The 25,419-nt window shown below is 36.1% G+C and overlaps 1 protein-coding gene across 2 annotated transcripts in view; it reads left to right on the top strand.

The window, feature by feature from the left end:
* Window positions 1-25,419, top strand: part of cdh6.L (cadherin 6 L homeolog) — a 139,822-nt gene that overhangs the window by 11,991 nt on the left and 102,412 nt on the right. Inside the window, exon 2 of one of the 2 annotated variants that reach the window (XM_041565228.1) lies at window positions 19,522-19,572. The exons of the other annotated variant lie outside the window; for it this stretch is intronic. The gene's annotated coding sequence lies outside the window, so the exon portion shown is untranslated. The remainder of the gene's footprint in view (window positions 1-19,521; window positions 19,573-25,419) is intronic. 2 annotated transcript variants of the gene reach the window in all.

Here is a 25,419-nt window from a genome sequence, read left to right on the forward strand (position 1 = left end):
CATGTACTCACAGGGTTTATGCCTAATAAAATTAAAATTGGCATGAAAATGTCAAGGAAAATACAAATAATATCCCTTATCTGTTCTATGTTCTCTGTTTTGTTATCTGAATTACTGTAAAATATATTTTGAAAAAATAAAGTAGATTTTTTTTATGAATAATAAATCTGAAACAAACATACTTCTGCAACTGGAAACATGACTACAATAAATTTCTACTTACATTGATAATTTTAAGTCTTAATGATAAATGTTCTGCTTCTGTTCTACTTTGGCTTTATCTGATAACATTTTGTTACAACCCAAAAAGTTGTAACCTAATAGGCTGTGCCCTGCAGCTATTGAGTTCCTCAAGCTGCAAACACAGTTACCTGCTATGCAATTTAGTCCACAGTCTGCCTGAGAACCCCATCTGTTCTGTCTCTTGAATTAGGAAATATAGCTGTAGAGTTGTGGGAGTGCTTCTACAACTGCAGTGGCAAATGTTGAATCTCATGTTGATAGCTTTAGGTGAAAAATTAGCTTCTTGACTAACATCCCACTTGCTCTGGCTTTAGAGCTCTTATACCCAAATAGAGCCCCTTAAATTTGCACGTATTGTTATATTTCTTAGTTAACAGAAAGCCAAAGGCTCTCCCATACCATAATAACTCATGCAGTGCAGTTGCATGCAGTTGTGCATGGAGAATTAGTGTATTACACCATGAGTTTAGAAACACATGAAACATTATTAAATAGTATTTAGAGAACACCAATATATCCTGCAATATACTGTAGTACAATATTCACTGCAAACATAGAATAGCATACTGTATACTGATTGATAAAGATACTGTATAGGTCCTTGCTCAGTCTGAAATATAGTGTACATGATATTAGGAAAGGAAACTGAGTTGGCACATACTGTAGAACTGGCTATTATCTGCAGCAGGGAAATTAAAGGCATCATTTTAGGAGTGGGTTATATTAATCACCCCATCACTGCTTAGCTTAAGACTTTGCAGGAGACAATACCACAAAAAATGTAGCTTTGCCTTTTTTAAATTGTTCTCCATTTAGATCTAACTTCAGCCAACAGAATTATTACACATTGAGTCAGATTTAATCCAGTGAGAAAAAGGTTTATCCCGTGAAAAGTTATGGCCAGGATTTAATTTGAGATGCAATTTAATTCAGAAAAAAGTTGTCTCACAGTTTATTATGTGAAAACTCTATTGATGTCTATGGGAAAAATCTGGAACTGAATTTGGAGAAAAGCTTTTTCTCCTCGAATTGAATCTCGTCCATGACTTTTCACGTGATAAACCATGGGATAACTTATCTCACTAAATTGAATCTGGCCCATTATTGATTAAAAATGCTTAATGCTACATTTATGAGGAATAACAGGAGTCTACCAGCAGGGATACAATGATTACAATGGCATAATTTCTTAGCTATTTAAGGGCATTTATGTGACAAAGTGCCCTGTATATCAATACCCTAAATAATTGACTTGTTTATCATGTAGAATCCTGTTGAAAGCTTTTACAAAATATGCGCAGATTGAGTCTACCCCTACTAAATTAATAACTAACTGTTATGGTTGAAGATGCAAATAGTTCCACAGCCATTGATAAGTAACAAGTAATACCTTCTTTACTTTCCATTAACAGCTGCCAGCTGCTTTGGAATGAATCAGAGCTATGAACATTGAACTAGTCATAACAGTATTCACTGAATGAAAGTTTTGCACATGGAGCTTTGTCTGAATTGTCCATTGTCTCTTGATAACAACACGTTTGCTCCTTACATGCTCCCATTTGCAACATTGTATTGTACCACTATGCTGCCCTTCCTATTCCCTACCATGTGTGATCTCTGTATCGCTCTTCCTATATGCCTGGTGAGTCGGCTCTTTTGGCTTTTGAGCTGGTCATATCAGGTCACACTTGTGAATGCAGCTGTTTGTGTAATTTATTATACAGTTTTACTATCCTGCTCAACAGTAATACAAATCACACGGAGTACTGTCCCATCCTAATATATGAGTGTGTTTATGCTTTTTCTTCTTTTTTTACTGGCATAAACAAATATAGCAATCAACAGTTTATGCTTGATGAAAAGAAAAGAAAAAGAAGTTGGGTTTTATTTCCTCGGAGTGGCTGTGCACTGCTGCATAACGACTGGAGTGATTTCCCTATTGGCACTTGGGGAAGGCAGTTGGGTTTATTGTGGCTTGATGATATATTTTATGGGTCTGTGTTCTCTAAGTAGAAAAATCTTTACTTAGTGCAGACTTTATTTCTATGCCTAAATGCTGGAGTCTTTTATGCTATGAATCTACAAATGTTATTATTTGTTTTCTATTTTGTGCCACTATCTGGACAGACTCCTTATCTGAATGTTTTCAGCTGTAATATTTGTAAAACAGCTTGCAATTTTGGCTACTGCAAAGTTTAGAAAAAGTAGCTAAGAAACCTCAAAACCATCTGATGCTGTGTCCCAATAGATCTACCTTGTGAATTACTTAGAGGCACTGCCAATATCTGAGCATTAATCTTCAAGACAATTCTAAAGCAAGTCAAATTGACTTGACGTGCTGTTAACAATTAGATATTACAGATGGGCTTTGAACAGAGAAACTTTTTTTGTAACATGATTGATTAATGAAGTCATAATGAATCAAGAAGCATTGCTTAGCAATGGCATTATTATAGAGGATCTTTATATAACAGCCTTACACTGTTAAGTTAAAAGCACTGTTTGTTTGTTTTTTCTTATCTACTGTTGTATAGATGATATAATATGGTAAAACTAAAAATGATTCAGAAAAACAACATTACTGTTGAATAATTAGTATGGAAATAACAGTCTCATGGCCAGTGGGGTTTAATGTAGTATCCATCTGAGACCTTGCAATAACAATATAACCTTGGGTTACTACCTTGTACTAGTAAATGTATTAAAGGGGCAGTATACTGTACTATTTAGTTCAACATGTGTTCACCGAATAGGGCTTGAGCTGAACATACTGCCTGCCTATTGTTTTAATTGTGAAAACTATGTTGGAGGCAGGTTGTCCATTGTAAGACCACCTGTTAATTCATTCCTTTGGAAGTGATTGTACAGTCTCCCAAAATTCTCACCTCTTGTCAAAGCTAGTGTCCTCCCAGTGAGTGCCACAACAATCAGAAATACCTGCTGTGAAAGTGATTATTGCTGAAAAATCAGAAGCTTGTTTTCACTCCTGATCCTCAGTGCACACTTTATTGTGTGAAAGCTACAGTGTTTCCCATTCTGTGCAAAAGGAAATAGATAATAATAAGAAATATAGATAGAAAATAGATAAAGAATGTTTTCATGGTCATCTCCGAGAGGACTGCAGTGATTACAAATCTTTGTCCTTGGCCATGGTCTAGTTTGATCATTCTGTTTCAATATTGAATTGGACAGCACATAGAGTATTTGGTAGGAGTATATGTATATGAGTTTCCTAGCATATACATCTCCTATTACTTGACACAACAAACAAATATATTTTTTGGAGAAAAATATTTAACTCTTAGATTTCTGGACTAATTTTAAATACTAAGGGGCACATTTAGCTCGAGTGAAGGAATAGAATAAAAAATACTTTGAATTTCGAATTATTTTTTTGGCTACTTCGACCATCGAATTGGCTACTTCGACCTTTGACTACGACTTAGAATCGAACGATTCGAACTAAAAATTGTTTGACTATTCCACCATTTGATAGTCGAAATACTGTCTCTTTAAATAAAACTTCGACCTCCTACTTCGCCACCTAAAACCTACCGAGCATCAATATTAGCCTATGTGGAAGGTCCCCATAGGCTTTCTAGCCAATTTCTGATCGAAGGAAAATCGTTCGATCGATGGATTAAAATCCTTCAAATCGAAGGATTTAATCGCTCGATCGAACGATTATTCCTTCGATCATTCGATCTAACGAATAGCGCTAAATCCTTCGACTTCGATATTCGAGGTCGAAGGATTTAACTTCGAGGGTCGTTTATCGAGGGTTAATTAACCCTCAATATTCGACCATTAGTAAATGTTTTTTTATAAGCATAACAATATTCACCATTGAATCACAGCCTTTATACCTTTCAGTCCACTGCTTTAATATACTCCAGGTCCAAGCTTTAAAGCAGATGCAGTAAAAACAGAAAAAGTACTTTGTGCTAAAAATTACTTTTTTTATTAAGCAAAAAGTAAACATTTCAAAGTAAGTGCATGGATTTCACATATAATAAAGCTTTCTATCGCACGTGTAAATGTTTCAATTAGATAAGTGCTTGGATAAAAGCAAGCAGACAGATATTTTAGTAGACATTAATACGAGGTTAAATCTGTGACATACTCTGCCTTTTTCTTACTGTCATTTTAAGCTTTTACTAGCAAGACCTTTGGCTCTTTCTTTCATTTGTATCAGTCACTGCTATTATCTGCAATTCTTTTTTGATTTTAATATTTCGAACTGTGCACTTGTGCAGGAAAATAAGTGAGACTTTTTCTGGTGGCATAATAAAATAACACTTGAGATCTCCCCCAATATGGCCATAAAAGAATCAGCATACTAAGTACTGACACAGTGGTACATCACTCCTGAAATGAAGCACAAAATAAACCCTTCCTCACCTCCAACGTGCTTTTGCCGTGAGGCAATTCCGGGCGGCTATGGAAAACGCATTGCTGCGTGTGCATTATCGCAGTCGACTTTCCATTATAGCCTATGGGAAAACACGCTGAGGCAGTTCAGGGAGATTCTCGCTCAGAAGACGAGGCGATTAGTCGCCAGGCGACAAAATCTCCCCGAATCTCCTCGTGTGAACTAAGCCTTAAGGATGTGGTGAAATAGGTAATTTTATAAACACTTGGTGGACATGTCCAGTGGCATTCGCATACTGGGATGACATTTTACTTCAACCGCAGGATATGCAAATTGGATGGTCGAATTTAGAAGTATTTTTAACTTCGTAATTCGACTCTTGATAAATCTGCCCTACAATGTATTGTATTTAAATGCTTTATTAACAGACTAAATGGACAAACATATAGAAATATCTTCCCCATGGCAGAATTATTGCAAATCCAAACAGTAAATGGCAAAAGCTCCATGATAAAAGAAACGTACTGGCTGTTTTCTTTCTTTTTCTTAGTTTTATTTTAGTTTCAAGTACCACCATATTAAGTTTGTGCAATTGATGACTGTACCTATTTTTTTGAAATGTAAAAATAAAAGAGATTTAAAAAAAAAAAAATAACACTTGGGGGCAAGTTTTATCAAGGGTTCAATTTCAAATTTAAAAAGACCAACCGAAATTAAGTCGAAGATTTTTTTTGGTGGAATAGGTCAGTTTTCGATTGTATAAGTCCATATTTGGCCGAATTCTAATCATACGAATCGAAGTAATATCGCATCATTTTCGAACCAAAGTTTTACCCCAAAAAAACTTTGATTTTTCAAAGTCCCCCAATTGACTCCAAATAGGTTCTAGAAGGTCCCCTATAGACTAAAACAGCAATTCGGCAGGTTGAAATCCGATATGTGGCATGTTGAATGTTTCCCATTGAAATCAATAAAAATCCGACGCCGACAGTGTTTTAAATTACATGGCCCCCCAGAGAAGATGAGGTAGCCTAAAACAGCAGTAAATTGCCTTGGTGTGGAATAGTATGAAACTGTCAGTAAAATTTCCAGCTTCTTTGCACTGAACATATTATTTCATGTTGCTTCTAAATTGCACAATGAATAATCCACCAAGACAGCATTTATTAACAGCAGTTTTCCTTTATTACTCAGTGCCTGATTTATCAGCCTTTCTTGATATCTTCTAGTGCTGAATAGTTCTGAAATGGTGCTAGGAGCAACTTTTGCAGCTTAAGGCAATGAGCTATTAGCTGTCTTTCAACAGTTGAAGGCTTATTATAGAAAAGGGGGATAAAGATATAATGAACCTTTCAATGTAGCATTGCTATTATTTCTTGCACTATGTGCGACTGAAAAGAAAGAGACCTTACTTTTGTAGCAGAATGCTCAGTCAAACTGCTATTGTTAAGATGTCACATAATACCTGTTTGTAAAAATAATATGCTTAAATTGTTGTGCAAAAATGGAAAGATCGTTACGACTACTGTGTCACTGCTTCTATATATCATTTAAAACACAACCTAAGAAGCTTAAACTTTCACAATGCCAAAATGAATTGCTTCTATAATATACGGTTACATTCCATTCCTTTGTGTGAAAACTTTTCTGCGTTGTCATATGATGTCATATGGTGATGAATGCCATGGACCTGAAGCACTAAATCATGTGTGGCCAGACAATTTGGATATGCAGAAGCAGAGGAGAGTACCAAGCCCATTATGAAAAAAGGATGTGTGAATGTAAAACAGGAATATTGCATATGGCTTCCCTTCAAAGGGTAGGGGTATAGTTTTGCCAAGAAATGGACACATCAAGTTGAGTGAATAGATGTGACCACTGCTGAGTTTCAGACACCTTTGCTACATGTTTTGTGAGCAGTATAATCTCAACACAATGGGGCAGATGTACTAAAGGGCAAAGTGGCTGTTGCTAGCTAAAATTCATCAGAAATACCATGCACAGGGATATCGCCAATTTACTAACAGGTGTAGGGGACAATTCACTAGTTAGTGAAATTTCAAGCCCTTTCTCAAGGCGCATTTTTGCCCAGGCAAACAACGTTACTCCACAAATTCACTAAAGTGTGAATTTTACAGAACATTACCTCTTTCGCTGGAGTTTCCTTCGCCAGCTTAGACCTGGTGAATTGATAATATGAAGCTACATCCTACTCAATCTTATGTCAGGGACATCACATCCTGTATGCCAAAAAGTCATAAAAATGTTAAAAAGACACTGGCATTTTTTTATATTTTAAAGCGGGATTGTCTTAAAAAGCTGTAACTATTACAATTTTTTTTTTTACCATTTGAGGGGCATGGCACATTTGTTTTAGGGTGGGCTCATGTCTAGGATCTCTTTTGTCCTTATTTTGCTTCCTTGGACATTTTTAATAATAAGCGGCCACTTCAAGCATTTGCACCATGTCTAATAGAGAATATCTGCAGCACTAATTTAGCACTTTGTTATATCTGAACTCAAGGCTATGTAATGTACATTTGAGTTATTCTGAGATATGCGCTGTACTGCTGCTCAGTTGGGTGTGTGCTGATATTGTAGGTGCACTGATATATTTGCAGCAAATATAAAAATGCTGCTGTTGAACACTACCAAATAAAAATGATAGTGTCCTAAAATAATCAATACAATGGTTTTTCAAATTTACTTAATTGGGAGCTCTTTTTCTTGACCAGTATGTACATGCAATTTGTATGTTTGACATAAACAACCTTCCATTGTACAAAGATGCAAAAAAACGATATTAATAAAACAGAGGGGAAACATAGAAGTTTGGAGCTTACATTTTATTCTAAGAGACAGAATATTTTCAAAGGTGCATTGTCTGTGCCCCTAATATGGTTTTCACAGTAACTAATGTATGCATCACTATAACCATGTTCTGAGAATGCTGCTTACTTGAATTTTATCTTTGTTTGTGGAGGCAGCTTTTTAAAAGTCTGCACAATCCATTATTAAGTGCATATACATGAGAAATTTCTTTCATATCACATTCCAGTGACTGCAATCTCGTCTGAGAACAAAAACATCTATCTTGGCTGACAAACAGCCCCGCGGTACACTGGAGTAACTGCATATGAACACTGGCAAAACTTCAAATAAGCAAAAATTCCTTAATGACAGAGAAAGCAAAATTCTTTAGCTTGAAAAATCCTTTAAACAAGGTTTAAAAAAAATAAAGATAAAACAAGTACCGTTATACCCCATTCCTTAAAGATAACAAGGGAGTTCATCTTCAGGAATTTCTCATTTATACTTGTCAGTGCCGGATAATAAATATCAGAGTGATTTTTCGGCTGTCATTGCTCTAGAATGAATAAAAATAGGGGTGTGGAAGCACTCTAAAGGCTAAGTAATAGTATATTTAAGTATAAAGGAAGTGCTAGTTTTAATGCACATTCCCTGGGCCCCTGTCTCAAAAGTAAGTTTACAAAACAGGGGTTTTTAGTTACAAAGTTATGATCATAAAGTTGAAAAGCCACCATACCACGTCAAGGTAAACCCCACATGGCGGACCCTAACTTGTTTGCCTTTCGGCCATAGTATAAAAAGTCTTACTGTATAGTAGCATTCAGTGTAATCAGTGTCTGTTGAACCTTGGTTTCAGTGAAAAGGATCTATCCTCCCCCGCCAGTATGCGGCTTTTAAGGGAGAGGCATTGTCCAACCAACGCCCATTTTTAAAAGTATAGGGCCCCATTAGTTTAAGGGGGGGTATGGGGTGCTATTAAAAACCACATGAAGCTCAGCCACAGCTTCTGGCAACAATACAATGTATAAAAATAGGGGTGTGGAAGCACTCTAAAGGCTAAGTAATAGTATATTTAAGTATAAAGGAAGTGCTAGTTTTAATGCACATTCCCTGGGCCCCTGTCTCAAAAGTAAGTTTACAAAACAGGGGTTTTTAGTTACAAAGTTATGATCATAAAGTTGAAAAGCCACCATACCACGTCAAGGTAAACCCCACATGGCGGACCCTAACTTGTTTGCCTTTCGGCCATAGTATAAAAAGTCTTACTGCATAGTAGCATTCAGTGTAATCAGTGTCTGTTGAACCTTGGTTTCAGTGAAAAGGGATCTATCCTCCCCCGCCATTATGCGGCTTTTAAGGGAGAGGCATTGTCCAACCAACGCCCATTTTTAAAAGTATAGGGCCCCATTAGTTTAAGGGGGGTATGGGGTGCTATTAAAAACCACATGAAGCTCAGCCACAGCTTCTGGCAACAATACAATGTATAAAAATAGGGGTGTGGAAGCACTCTAAAGGCTAAGTAATAGTATATTTAAGTATAAAGGAAGTGCTAGTTTTAATGCACATTCCCTGGGCCCCTGTCTCAAAAGTAAGTTTACAAAACAGGGGTTTTTAGTTACAAAGTTATGATCATAAAGTTGAAAAGCCACCATACCACGTCAAGGTAAACCCCACATGGCGGACCCTAACTTGTTTGCCTTTCGGCCATAGTATAAAAAGTCTTACTGCATAGTAGCATTCAGTGTAATCAGTGTCTGTTGAACCTTGGTTTCAGTGAAAAGGATCTATCCTCCCCCGCCAGTATGCGGCTTTTAAGGGAGAGGCATTGTCCAACCAACGCCCATTTTTAAAAGTATAGGGCCCCATTAGTTTAAGGGGGGGCATGGGGTGCTATTAAAAACCACATGAAGCTCAGCCACAGCTTCTGGCAACAATACAATGTATAAAAATAGGGGTGTGGAAGCACTCTAAAGGCTAAGTAATAGTATATTTAAGTATAAAGGAAGTGCTAGTTTTAATGCACATTCCCTGGGCCCCTGTCTCAAAAGTAAGTTTACAAAACAGGGGTTTTTAGTTACAAAGTTATGATCATAAAGTTGAAAAGCCACCATACCACGTCAAGGTAAACCCCACATGGCGGACCCTAACTTGTTTGCCTTTCGGCCATAGTATAAAAAGTCTTACTGCATAGTAGCATTCAGTGTAATCAGTGTCTGTTGAACCTTGGTTTCAGTGAAAAGGATCTATCCTCCCCCGCCATTATGCGGCTTTTAAGGGAGAGGCATTGTCCAACCAACGCCCATTTTTAAAAGTATAGGGCCCCATTAGTTTAAGGGGGGTATGGGGTGCTATTAAAAACCACATGAAGCTCAGCCACAGCTTCTGGCAACAATACAATGTATAAAAATAGGGGTGTGGAAGCACTCTAAAGGCTAAGTAATAGTATATTTAAGTATAAAGGAAGTGCTAGTTTTAATGCACATTCCCTGGGCCCCTGTCTCAAAAGTAAGTTTACAAAACAGGGGTTTTTAGTTACAAAGTTATGATCATAAAGTTGAAAAGCCACCATACCACGTCAAGGTAAACCCCACATGGCGGACCCTAACTTGTTTGCCTTTCGGCCATAGTATAAAAAGTCTTACTGCATAGTAGCATTCAGTGTAATCAGTGTCTGTTGAACCTTGGTTTCAGTGAAAAGGATCTATCCTCCCCCGCCAGTATGCGGCTTTTAAGGGAGAGGCATTGTCCAACCAACGCCCATTTTTAAAAGTATAGGGCCCCATTAGTTTAAGGGGGGGTATGGGGTGCTATTAAAAACCACATGAAGCTCAGCCACAGCTTCTGGCAACAATACAATGTAAAAAATAGGGGTGTGGAAGCACTCTAAAGGCTAAGTAATAGTATATTTAAGTATAAAGGAAGTGCTAGTTTTAATGCACATTCCCTGGGCCCCTGTCTCAAAAGTAAGTTTACAAAACAGGGGTTTTTAGTTACAAAGTTATGATCATAAAGTTGAAAAGCCACCATACCACGTCAAGGTAAACCCCACATGGCGGACCCTAACTTGTTTGCCTTTCGGCCATAGTATAAAAAGTCTTACTGCATAGTAGCATTCAGTGTAATCAGTGTCTGTTGAACCTTGGTTTCAGTGAAAAGGATCTATCCTCCCCCGCCAGTATGCGGCTTTTAAGGGAGAGGCATTGTCCAACCAACGCCCATTTTTAAAAGTATAGGGCCCCATTAGTTTAAGGGGGGGTATGGGGTGCTATTAAAAACCACATGAAGCTCAGCCACAGCTTCTGGCAACAATACAATGTAAAAAATAGGGGTGTGGAAGCACTCTAAAGGCTAAGTAATAGTATATTTAAGTATAAAGGAAGTGCTAGTTTTAATGCACATTCCCTGGGCCCCTGTCTCAAAAGTAAGTTTACAAAACAGGGGTTTTTAGTTACAAAGTTATGATCATAAAGTTGAAAAGCCACCATACCACGTCAAGGTAAACCCCACATGGCGGACCCTAACTTGTTTGCCTTTCGGCCATAGTATAAAAAGTCTTACTGCATAGTAGCATTCAGTGTAATCAGTGTCTGTTGAACCTTGGTTTCAGTGAAAAGGATCTATCCTCCCCCGCCAGTATGCGGCTTTTAAGGGAGAGGCATTGTCCAACCAACGCCCATTTTTAAAAGTATAGGGCCCCATTAGTTTAAGGGGGGGTATGGGGTGCTATTAAAAACCACATGAAGCTCAGCCACAGCTTCTGGCAACAATACAATGTAAAAAATAGGGGTGTGGAAGCACTCTAAAGGCTAAGTAATAGTATGAGTGACAATAAACTAGTAATCATTATTTCAGTGGTGTACTCTTTTGTATTTCTGTACTGTGCAGGTAAGGGATCCATTATATGGAAAATCATTATGCAGAAATCTCTGAATTACAGGAAGGCTGTCTACCATAGACCCCATTTTATCCAAATAATCCTTATTTTTAAAAATCATTTCCTTTTTCTCTGTAATAATAAAACAGTACCTTGTACTTGATCGAAACTAAGATTAGGGAATATAAAAAATTGTATTGATTAATTATAATAACCAATTAGGACCTTTTGTGATAAAAATGTTTCTGATCACAGATTCAGTTCACGTGCATACAATATATATGTAGAGAGAAAATGTGTTCATTCTATTTTCCTCCCTTTTTCCCAGGATGTTTGTTAGGGGTAGCCATCTCTCTGGTATGAAAAAGACAAATCATGCATTCATTTAAAGGTTTTTGTTCTTTTGGCAACATTCAAACTTTCTTTGTAAAATCTACAGCCTTTCTAAATGTCCATGACATTGAGATTTCATCCTTCTTCTCATGATGGTGGCATCTTAGCAACAACAATATTCTCTCCTGGACTGGGGCCTCATTAAATAATAATAATAATGTCAGATTCATTTATACACTGGCAAACTGCAACTGAACGTGCATATTTATTTATACTTATAATTATTTATTAATTTTAAGATCGGGAGGCACATTTATCAAAGGTCGAATTTCGAATTCATGTGAATTTTTTTAACTCTAATAAATTTGAATATACTCGAAATTCTATTGGGGGGGGTTATTTAATAAAAACATTGAATATCTAAAACACAGACTAATATTACCGACCCAGAAAACTCAAATTGCATTTGAATCTAATTCGACTAAACTCAAGTTTTTTTCTCCACAAAAAGCTCTAATGTCAGGAAGGCTAGTAACATCTTCAACAACAATAACAATTGTTCCTCAGCATTCAGTTCAGATTCAAAAGCAACAGTTATGGCCCCCCTCAAGTCACTAATCGGTTACTGCTTGGTCACCAGGGTAACATTCACTGGAAACCAAGAGAGCTGAAAAGCAGGAAGTAGTGTTCTGTTATGTTAGACATCCAGTCACTCCAACCTTTATAGATCACATTTTTGGCTAACTAACTATATTAGATTTTATTTTATTATTTTGCACAGCTTATCTATTTCCCCAGTTTTTATTTTTATACTGAACAATTTCTTTAATTGCAAAAGCTGGATTGACTTGTGCACGTTTTTGCCATTTTTATCCAGTAATAAGCTTGTTCAAAATGAATTGCTTCTAGGCCTGGACTTACTATCTCTGGATTCTAGCAAGTGCCAGAGGGGCTGCTGTTAGATGCCATAAACAGTCACAATGTATTTGGCCGGTGGAGCTGTTTGGGTCTATGTGCTTGCAATACAAGAGCCTGTTTTGAATCCCAGTCTGTACCCGATTGGCCCAATCTCTTATTTCCCATGTCTAGCCCTGCCAGTGAGCCATCTAAGCACTAAAGATGCCAGACAAAATGTTTACTTGATGATCACACCACTTGTGACCCAATGGTCTGTGCCCCATTGTCTGTGAAACTGACCCCCATTTCATTATGATAGTTACATAGTTTCATAGTTACATAGTTACATAGTTAAATTGGGTTGAAAAAAAACAAAGTCCATCAAGTTCAACCCCTCTAAATGAAAACCCAGCATCCATACAAACACCCCTCCCTACTTTTAATTAAATTCTATATACCCATACATATACTAACTATAGAGCTTAGTATCACAATAGCCTTTGATATTATGTCTGTCCAAAAAATCATCCAAGCCACTCTTAAAGGCATTAACTGAATCAGCCATCACAACATCACCCGGCAGTGCATTCCACAACCTCACTGTCCTGACTGTGAAGAACCCCCTACGTTGCTTCAAATGAAAGTTCTTTTCTTCTAGTCTAAAGAGGTGGCCTCTGGTACGGTGATCCACTTTATGGGTAAAGAGGTCCCCTGCTATTTGTCTATAATGTCCTCTAATGTACTTGTAAAGTGTAATCATGTCCCCTCGCAAGTGCCTTTTTTCCAGAGAAAACAACCCCAACCTTGACAGTCTACCCTCATAATTTAAGTCTTCCATCCCTCTAACCAATTTAGTTGCACGTCTCTGCACTCTCTCCAGCTCATTTATATCCCTCTTAAGGACTGGAGTCCAAAACTGCACTGCATACTCCAGATGAGGCCTTACCAGGTACCTATAAAGAGGCATAATTATGTTTTCATCCCTTGAGTTAATGCCCTTTTTTATGCAAGACAGAACTTTATTTGCTTTAGTAGCCACAGAATGACACTGCCCAAAATTAGACAATGTGTTATCTACAAAGACCCCTAGATCCTTCTCATTTAAGGAAACTCCCAACACACTGCCATTTAGTGTATAACTTGCATTTATATTATTTTTGCCAAAGTGCATAATGATAATCTGCCAAAACTGTTTTTGTTTTTTTTCTCCATTAATGTCTAGGGAAAAGATTCAAGTATCAGACAAGAGAATCCTCAGCAGTTTGAATTTAATTGTCTAACATGCCTCTGGAAAAGATTCAAGTATCAGACTAGAGAATCCTCAGCAGTTTGAATTTAATTGGCTGCAATTTTTTGACATTCAGGAAAGTGTTAACAAATTTTAGTTAATTTTAGTTAATTTGCATGCTCTTAAAGGACACAAAGGCAAATTCACTGAGGGGTGCCAATGTGGGCTAGTGCTCCTATTAGCTGAAAATCCACCAGCCCAGAGTACAACCCCTGCCCTGGGCTAGTGCTCCTATTAACTGAAAATCCACCAGCCCAGAGTACAACCCCTGAACCAACAACATGCCTCCATCTCTGCCGATGTCCCAGAGATCCTCTGTCCTGAATAGCGTGCATGTGCAGTTGTAATTAAAAAAAAGGGGTGCGTGATTCAAATTGCTCAGTAAAGATATTGCTCAGCAAAACTAAGCAACTATTTTGTCCATTGTAAAAAAAAAGTGGTAAAAAAGTGACCATCTGTGTATTACTTGACTTACCCATGAATCTCAGTATGACTCTGTATCATTGTTATACAGTCTTTACTGATGTCCCAGAAATATGTAGAAATCAGGAAATGTTTAATTTACATTATTGTTTTTGTTCCAAAAGATCCAAATGTGCCACTAGCATCTTTTCTAATCATAAGCGTTTAGATTCTCATTCAAACATGACACTCTCTAATAGAATGCTACTAACTTTATTAATATTATATGTGATGACAGGTGCAATATTAGGGGTTTTATTTACCCACAGTTGTATCATTTATTCACCCCAATTGCACAGTGAGATTAACTTTCTTAGTCAGAAAACTTCAAGGCAGCTATTCTGTAAGCTCACATTCCAATGTTAGCTTCAGTTATTGATGCAAATAAATGCAGCATATTTTTCAAACAACACTCTTATGCATACTTACTAAATCTATCATAAGCGAAGTACTATGAATATATTTAGCTGGCGAACAACTCCACAAATCTCTGAATAAACAACATTCTACTATTGGAATAGGACTTATTTTTACTGCAAGAAAAACTAAACATACGATAGACCATAGCTCTTGATGGCTGTCTTCTTTGCAATTGCAAATTAAGTTTTAAAGATCCACATGATGAAGTTCAGATAATCCCTGCTAATGCTAAGTTAAAATCTAATCACAGTTTCCCCTCATTTATTCTGTGGAAGTATGTATGATGACAGCTTTCGGTTTTTGTAAAGCACTGCTCATGCAGAAACCACCAAGAGTTCCACCCAAACAAATGTTAAGTCTTGGCAAGAGAAAAGACTGAAGATCACCAGAAGGCTCTTTGAAATCCTTTGCAACTGTGTGCATCTGTGATTTATCAGAAAGCAGTGAAGTGGAGAAGAAATGGAAGCAGGCTAAGTATAGCCCACATTTAAACAAAAGGCAACATGAAATTGTATTTAGTTGGGATAACATCTTTTTAATTGCCTTTGTTATTATATTTCCATGATGATAGCACTACCTGTCAACTACTTTTTAGTTGACTTCAGTTCACCAAAAAATAACCTAATTTAGTGGTCCCAACACCAAATTAAATTAGACTGTTTGAGGATTAAACCAACCTAAAGAAATATGGATCAAAATCTGCACAAACAGGCTTTGATATTATGGGTCAGAATATATGAAACGAAGAATTGGTACAGAACACATCAAACAGACACTTGTGTGACTCTTCAAGACTTTGCAAGCACTGCTGATTTCCAGGGCTGCTTTTGATTATAAATTCAGTATCACTGATGCACATTGGCATCAAAGAGATGTCCTTTACTTATATATTCCCTAAACTCTTCTCTTCTTTCCACCCATTTTTCTGAAAATGCTGATGTAACTTTCTTCCCACCTTATCGTTTGCATTAATAATATACTTTATAATTTAGAGGGTATTCAAAAATTTAACACATTTCAAAGAGGTAGCTTGGTTGCCTGAGGCAACACAAATCTTGATTGGGCGACCAAACTTTCCAACTCAAAATCCCAACCGTCTTAGCACCTTGGGCGGCATTTATATTAAATTTAGTATTAAACAATAGTGCCTAGAGACTGATTAAGAATTTATGTCTTCCTTGTGATAGGATAAACTGTAGTCTATCATTTTGATATTTAAATCTTTATTTAAATCTCTCAGAGAACAGGTTATATTCATATGAACTCATTAATTAATCTTAAATAAATGATGAAAGATAAAAAGTGAAATTTATCACCACCTTCATTTATAAGGGAAAAAACTATGTACCTATGCATTTCTTCATTTGGTCTGTATGCAAAAAAATATATAGATTTCAAGCAACTGCAGGCTAAGAAAAGAAGGATTAAATAAGAATTGTTTAAGGCACTTATGTGCATTCCCTGGAGCACACATAAATAGAGCTAGTGGTTTACCCCCTTGCACATTGTGTGCTAAATGTAATGTATTCCACATATGCACTAGAGTGTGTGGTGCATTTGTGCATATCTTCATGAGGAATTCTTTTATACTTGGATTTTAAGTCATGAGGCAGGGAACTCTTTACTCCTTTGATCTTAACACAATACCTTATTCTGCAACTGTGTATATTTATTTATTTCAATGTTTGGGTCCACTCTTCATACTATTACAATATTGTAAAAAAAAACAAAAAGTACAGGGCTGTGTATATAAGGAGAGCTATGCAAAGAAAGATATACAGCAGATTCATAAATACCACCTCGCATCATTAGATATGTTGCCAGCTTTAATCTGCACAAGTGTTATTTCATCTATCAAACTATCAAATGTATACACATGTATTACACCTTTAATTCTGTATGCGAAAGAAAAAGAACCCCAATTGCCTCCCACTCGTACAGCAGTTCCTCGGATGTTACACTACTTATAAAGTATTTTGTGATTGCGTGAGGGCAATCACTGAACGTTAAAAATACTAATGTGCTTGATTTGCATAAGTTACAAATACATTAAAGTGCCAGTGCTATAAAAATTAATTCAGTTAGCTATACTTAAACTTAAAGGTTGTAAATACTCAATACAATTAATGCTTTACACAAATAGATAATTAACCTTTTAATCCAGTGTATTATCAAATACCTTATATTTGCACCCACAATCAATCCGACCAGGAATTAATAAGAATAAAAATACTAAAGTGCTTTAAAGGAAAACTATACCCCCTAAACAATGTAGGTCTCTATTAAAAGATACTGAGTAAAACAGCTCATGTGTAAAACCCTGCTTCATGTAAATGAACCATTATCATAATAATATACTTTTTTAGTAGTATGTGCCATTGGGTAATCATAAATAGAAAATTGCCATTTTAAAAAATAAGGGCCGCCCCCTGAGATCGTAAGATTCACTGTGTACACATACAAACCACATGTAAGGTCACATGAGCCAATTAACAGACAGAGTTCTGCCTTTTGCTTCCTAACTTCTTCCTGTTACAGTTAGAGTTGTAGTATTTCTGGTCAGGTGATCTCTGAGGCAGCACAGATAGAGTCACGAAATGGTGGTTCAAGGCAAGAGATGTAAAAGGGCAATATTTATGTAAATATATATTCCATTTTGGTAAGATTCTTTAATATGTCATTCAATTTGATATAAACTATCTGTTGCTTAAGTATTCATTTTGGGGGTATAGTTTTCCTTTAAGTGCTAATAGGTTTATTGTAAGGTAGCAATTCTAAAAGTTTAAAGTTAAAAGAATTCCAAACGCCGACGCGCGTTTCGCAGTGATAGCTTTATCAAGGCGTAATAAGAGCGTACCTCCAGCGTCGGGTTTAAATCACTTCCTTACGATGCATCACTGCGAAACGCGCGTCAGCGTTTGGAATTCTTTTAACTTTAAACTTTTAGAATAATTTCAGTCCTGAGAAACGGAATAGAAGGGGTGGGAAAAGAAATCTATTTCTATTGAGTGCTCGGGTATCTCCTTTTTCTCTGCTGCTAAAGCTCACAAGAGCCCGTGGATTCGTGGTTTTTTAGGCTTATTTAGCTTTCTTACAGAACAGGATTTAGTTAATAACACAAGACCACAAGTCCCGGGTACTCTGCCTCCTTATCTTTGTGGTGTCCCAGAGATAGAAAATAATTCAGGTAGCAGCTTTTGGGACAGCTCCACCCTCTCCAATTTTCTATTTCCTACTTGAAACCTTTTAAACCTGAGCATTTTTGTGTGTTTTTAACAAATTATTTATCCCATTAATTGCGGTCCTCCTTATATCAACTACACTATTTATTGATTATTAATTACTTGGCACTGTTTAGCACTTTACAATCAATTAATTCGTAAGCATTTATGAAATTTTAGTAATTGCTACCTTACAATAAACCTATTAGCACTTAAAGCACTTTAGTATTTTTATTCTTATTAATGGAATAGTTCAGTGTGAAAATAAAAACTATGTAAATAGATAGGCTGTGCCAAATAAAAAATGTTTCTAATATAGTTAGTTAGCCAAAAATGTAATATATAAAGGCTGGAGTGAACAGATGTCTAATAAAACAGCCAGAATCCAACTTCCTGCTTTTCAGCTCTATAACTCTGAGTTAGTCAGCGACTTGAAGGGGGGCCACATGGTACATTTCTGTTCAGTGAGTTTGCAATTGATCCTCAGCATTCAGCTCAGATTCAAAAGCAACAGATATGACCCATGTGGCCCCCCCTCAAGTCTCTGATTGGTTACTGCTTGGTAACCAGGGTAACCAGTCAGTGTAAACCAAGAGAGCTGAAAAGCAGGAAGTAGTGGTCAGACTGACATGTTATACATGAAATGACTCCAGCCTTTATTCATTACATTTTTGGCTAACTAACTACATTAGAAACATTTTTTATTTTGCACAGCCTATCTATTTACCCAGTTTTTATTTTTACACTGAACAATTCCTTTAATTCCTGGTCGGATTGATTGTGGGTGCAAATATAAGGTATTTGATAATACACTGGATTAAAAGGTTAATTATCTATTTGTGTAAAGCATTAATTGTATTGAGTATTTACAACCTTTAAGTTTAAGTATAGCTAACTGAATTAATTTTTATAGCACTGGCACTTTAATGTATTTGTAACTTATGCAAATCAAGCACATTAGTATTTTTAACGTTCAGTGATTGCCCTCACGCAATCACAAAATACTTTATAAGTAGTGTAACATCCGAGGAACTGCTGTACGAGTGGGAGGCAATTGGGGTTCTTTTTCTTTCGCATACAGAATTAATTTAAGTTTCTGACTTAGGTCAGACCTCTGCCTCCGCCGTGGGTTTAACTCACTTTTGAAAGGATCACCTTGTTTTTGTATATGTATTACACCTTATCGCCATGAGAGATGATACAGAATGTTTTTGCCATTATCTTTTAACGAAGGATCTCCAAGAGATTTGAGCCCCCTTGTATTACAAAGCATATAATTTATTCAAAATATACTGTATATATTATTTTCAACATAATATGCTTATAAGCATTGAACACAATGCTATAATTTAGAGGCAAGGATTTTGAACAGACAGACATATGGAACAATACATTCTGAATTGGATAAATCAGTGCAAGACTCACGAAATCATGATAATTATGTTATAGCGTATTATAACAATGCATACCCTTTTATGCTTGCATTGGAATGTGACATAGCTTAAGCTGACAAGTTTGTTAAATTCTATATGCAAAGCTGACAAAGCAATCTACCTTGAACCCTGTGGCTATAAAACTGTTTCTTTCTTTGCTTCTACAGGATTTACGTTTAGCAGCTACTTTTCAATGCCATCACTGCAAGAAATGTTGAGTAAGAATTCATATTGTTCATACTGTACTGTATATAAATTCTGATGTTCAATATTTGAACCAGTATACACCTTAAAAGACTTTTATGAACTTTATTTTCTTATTCTAAATATTTAGGGACAGAAAATATATTTATTTTTCATTAGTGTTATTTCCCCAACATTATGGGGGTTATTTACCAAAGTCCGAAATTATCTCAATATTTTCTGCTACAAACTCCGGTCAAATTCGCTTGGGTTTTTTACACTTATTTATTATTATATTTTCCCAAAAATTTGCTTTGCAGGGGAAAAAATCAGATTTTCAAGATTTTTTAAGTTTTTTGGGGGTTTTTTTCAGATCTTTCCCTGAAAACTATTGATTAGCACATTTTTATAAAGTGCCAACATATTTTTCAGTTATGTGTAATAAATAGGTCTATACAATAAACATACATACTACATAGAAAAAAAAAGTAACAAATAACCAATACAGGCGGCCCAGCCCAAAAGAACATGCACTCTATCTTTGGGAAGAACAAATGGAAAGATCAGGCCAAAGATTCCTTTTCAACTTTACAATTACTTGTGTAGCGCTATAATAAATTGAGTGGCACCATCTCTATTATGAGCTTACTTTCAAATATAGTTGTGCTACAGATGAGACCTTTCTCTCAGGTGCAACAGTGTGGAGGCAGGGTGTAGTGCAACTGTAACAATGTGCTTATGCACAAGAACTGGGCGCAAGTGGTTCTTTTATGCTTAAACAGGAACTGAGTTTATTTACAGAACAATCCACATAGGAGTACATAGGAAATATAGCATAAAGGATTACTACTCACAGTACCAAAGAACACAGCTTGATCCCTGCAGGCAAGGGAACAGTTACAGCAGTAGTTAAGCAGCAATTGAGAAGGTACTCCAGCTTTCAGCCTGTGCCCTAAGTGGAACCCAGGGGGAATTCTACCATCCCTAAGTCTATGCACTTAGTCCCTACTTCTGGGTTATTAGTACCCGGGATCTTAATCCCTCTGACTCTCCTCGTCGGAACCTTGAGCTGCTCAACTATATAAATCTATCACTCCTAGAGTGTTCTATGAAAGAGTATAGTTATCCACTTTACTAGGGCCTAAGCACCTAGGTTCCACTACCCATTCCCTTCCTGCCTGCTGGGTAAGGGCTAAAGTAATGGACCCAGACCGCATGGTTACCTAGACCTTTATACTATAGCACAGTGCCATCTACAGTACACTGTGAGAACTACAGGGGCTTACATAAGCAGAGCAATGACACAAGTCCCCATTAGGACCCATTTAGGTGTCTAAAACCTTTAGGATGGGCCTGCCAATATTATATGAGGGTGTCTAAATGATCACATCCCTACACAATCAATACTTTTTACTGGAGCTATGATTAACTTCTTTACATTCTTTCCTGGAAAGATCGTGTACAGCTGAATCATCAGATATACAGGTAAAAACAATAGAATTCTACCTGTATTTGACTATTCAGCACTAATAGTGGCCGATTTTCAGGTGCTTTCAAAGGCACCGATCAAAATTTTCCAGCTGTGCTGATTGACGATATTGATTAGCTCATTTCCTGCCACCTTAAGACTTATTAGGGGGAATGTAATTAAAAATCGCAAGCAATGTTTAAAATGGCCCTTTTTTGGGAATGTTTAGTGCTTCTCACAATGTAAAATCATTTGCTGACAAATACTACATAGCTAAGCAAAGGTTAGCAGGATTAAATACTAGTCCTCCAGGAAATCTAGGCCTGTATGTGCTTACTTATGAGTTGTGAGATTTCTGAAATAATTTTGTATCCATGCTGACCCTACTTTTATCGTAGTCACAAGAAAAACAAGGTTCCTCCCTCCCTGTCCTAAGAACATCAAATGCCGTACAGTGTCTGTGAACATTTACTTTAGAAACATATCTTTGTATCCTTCCATTTCTGCCTGTGGCAGCACCACATTTTACTCCTGTAGCTGAACAACGCATGGTATAATTGAATCCACTTATTGTCAGTGCTTGGGGTTTTGTCAGTCTCTGCTCTAGGGAAATAGAACAATCTAGAATATTTACAATGAAAACATTTGGATTTAAAATATATACAGAATGCACCAACAGTTATAATATAGGGATATGTACTGTATATGGCACCAATGAAAATAATAATTGTTTATGAGTGATAATAGTAACATAAAATATGTTCAAGTTTGATTTAAATTGTCTTTTTAAATTTTTAAATATTAAAATTTAAGAGATGTGGTTAATGGTATAATGCCAGCCGGTTCCCTATGCAACATACAAAGATTGAATTGGAAAAGGGATAGTTCATTTACTTACAAAATATTCGAAAAATGAATGAAAATAAAAATAAAGATAAGAGTGATACATGTCCAATAACTCAACAATAATTTAGCTGTCCATTTGATATTAACTATTACTTTTTCAGAAGAAACTGAGGTTGATTTATCTGCACAACAGTAATATTAAGGCTCAAGGCAATTAAACTTAGTGGGAATGCGCCAGTTTTTAATTATGTTTCTACAGCTGGAAAGTGATTTGGCAGCTACTGCTTTTTCTTGCATAAAAAGGAAACATTTCAATTTTTGTAAAAATACTTTTTTACCTAATGGTCCAGCAAGCAATGAAAAATGTTACTGAGTGAACGTGCAGATATGTTGCCACTTATATAAACAAAGAAAAAGTATACACTGACTTGACATTATCCCATTATTCTTTTCTAAGGCGGTTAGCTGACATCAAAAGTATATGGAAAAACATACAAATATATGGCAGGCAATTACAAGAACAGTTGTCCTGTTACTTATCTACATTAAAAATGCAGTGTTTTTAGATATACTGTTTTTTGGATAATAAATTTAACATAACATTTTATATAAAAAGTTACATTATCCCAGCATACATGGGGGACAGATTTATAAATTGTTTGAATTTGAGAGTTTTTAAAAGGATATTGCAAAGAAAACTTAAAGAAAAAAGTAAACTTGAGTTTTATTCTCAATCAGCAGCAACTAAAATGTCCAAAAAATCTGATTGTGTTAGGTTGCATAAAAAACCTTGATTATGACAAAAATCTAATTCTTCCATTTATTTTTACAAATGAGCCTGTTTAAAATAAATAAATAAATAAATAAACTAACTTAAATGTGAAAATATACCCCCATGGACTTTTACTGAAACAATCCTGGTTTTAACTACCAAACTCTTTCCTTTGAATTTTTATGATTTTTTCATTTGTTAAATCTTTACAATTTAGGTTTGGAAAAAGCAAATTTGAAAAGAATCTAAATATAACATTTTAATAAATAGGTCCCACCAACTTATTATTGTCCTGAATTTATACAGCAGCAACATATTCCCAATTACTTTATACATTATACATAATTCAAATCAGTCCCTATGTTTTTGGAATGTGGAAGGAAATCGGAGTACCCAGAGCCTATGAAAACACAGAAAGAACATACAAATTTAGTGACCTGGTTGGAATTGATACTGTGACCCTCAAAAAAGCAGCAATGCTAATTACTGTGCCACCATGCTTTGATGCATTAAGATTTATTAACAGCTACTGCCATGCATAGTTAGCTATGAGTCCATTGTCCCAAAGTGGTGGCTAAGTCCTCTCTGTCTCTCAATAATCACATAAGCTACATGGTGTTTTCTGCTTATATAGTGTAACAAAATATATTTTAAGAATAATAGTATAAATAATAATAATAATATATTTAAAGTACAATAATTTGTTTATATGGTTGGGATATATGCAACTTCTTTACCAATTAACAATAAATCTACTTTATATATAGGTGTTAGTTGTAATGAGATAATGGCAGTATTGCCCCTTCAAATCCAGAGATCAATAAGATCCTCATACGTTGATTTCAGTTTATGTGTGTGTACACATTATTGCTACAAAAATACCAGGGTAGGCAACAAAGTTGACTAGCAACCATGAGGGCATCATTATTTATAAGGTGTATGCTTCTAAATAAATATCTGAAATGTCTACTTATTATAACACGTAAAAATGGCTGCAGGTGTTGCATCGAAAATTTTTCCTTGTTCTTGTCCATTTTAGCGCCTAGCACCATTTAAATGAATCATGCACAGAACACTGGTTGATACTGGAGTTCCCCCACCTCGAAAGTGGCAGTAACTCCAGGATTCCTATGTCAGCTTCAGCATCAGTTAATAGATGCAACATATTTATGCCTAAATAATCACTCCCAGGCGTCATTTTAACATATTCAATCAGTTGTTTCTTTTTTTCTCACACCAAAGAAGCTGTAAGTTTATGCATTATGGTATTGTTTATTGTTGCCATAATCAGTTTGTATCAGAGAAAAGGCAAATTATTCTGTATAAAATAAAATCAAATGTAAAAAAAATCATATATCTAACCTATGAGAAAGCCGTATCCAGCTTCAAAAAAAATAAATAAATAAAAACCCTGTTTTCATAAGCTGTACAGAGATTCTCAAATTTGCTGATCCTCAGATGGCAGTTTTGCTAAATTATGCTAGCCGGGTCACGTGTCTTTTAATCACATCTGTTTCTAGCAAATCCTTTCAGTGTTTGAGGGATTTACGACAGGTTGCTAGACTCTTCCTGAAATCAATTAATGAGCAGAACTGTCAACATTAGAAAGCCTGGACAAGAAAACCTCATAATGAGTTAAATAAAGGAGCTTTCTCATATATATAAATGAATATAATGGATCTAAATCCTTTGAAAAAAGCACAAAGTAGCAGATTTTTCCTTTTGGATTATTAAGCTTTAAACTACTCTGCTGATGTATGTTTACCTCACTTTTTAGATTACTGTAGCAAGAACAATTTTTCTTTGATGGCATGAAAATGTTTCACTGCAGTGAGAAAAGAAAGCTTTTTATAGGAACTTCCCTGGCTATATTGGCTAAGGATAACACAAGGCATCTGAGTATCGTACTTATTTCAATGGCCATTTGTCACAGATACAGAACGGCCATTGGCGTGGCAGGTGCAGCACTCCAAAAGCAGTCCCTTTTAGGGATAAATGAAATGTTAAATTGCAAATTGTACAGCAATTTCTACAGTAGTAAGAATACTGCCAACAAATGTTCTGGCATCTGGGAAAATGTTCTCCAGTAATTACTTTTATTTGTAAGTTCTTTTTCTTATTTTTGTTCCATACAATTTTATCATAGCAGTGGCAGGAAGTAGTGGCTTAGAGGATAAGACAGTAATGTATGCTCATACCCTTTAGACTTGCTACTAGTGGAGCACGTCCCTACTAGTCCTTTTGTTGTCAAACTACTTTACAATTTTAACATACTAGCTAACCACTTTTTTAACCCAATTCAACCACTGTGCATCCATTGATGTTCTAAACCAGGGATCCCCAACCTTTAGAACCCGTGAGCAACATTCAGAAGTAAAAGGAGTTGGGGAGCAACACCAGCATAAAAAATGTTCTTGGGGTGCCAAATAAATGCTGTGATTGGTCATTTAGTAGCCCCTATGTGGATTGTCAACCTACATTGAGGCTCTGTTTTGCAGTACAACTGGTTTTTATACAACTAAAACTTGCCTCCAAGACTGAAATTCAAAAATAAGCACCTGCTTTGATGCCACTGGGAGCAACATCCAAGGGGTTGGAGAGCAACATGTTGCTCACGAGCTACTGGTTGGGGATCACTGTTCTAAACCAATCATCTTAGGTATTCCATAGCTCCCAGCATCCTCCTCATTTAGCATCTGGAGTCCTGTCTATAGAGCATTCCTGTTCATGTAAGCAGCACTCAACTCATTTTTATCTCTCTCTTCTCTAATCCCCACTAACTGTTCTTATAACATC

Source organism: Xenopus laevis, chromosome 6L (assembly GCF_017654675.1).
Source record: "Xenopus laevis strain J_2021 chromosome 6L, Xenopus_laevis_v10.1, whole genome shotgun sequence".
NCBI classification, from domain to species: Eukaryota; Metazoa; Chordata; class Amphibia; order Anura; family Pipidae; genus Xenopus; species Xenopus laevis.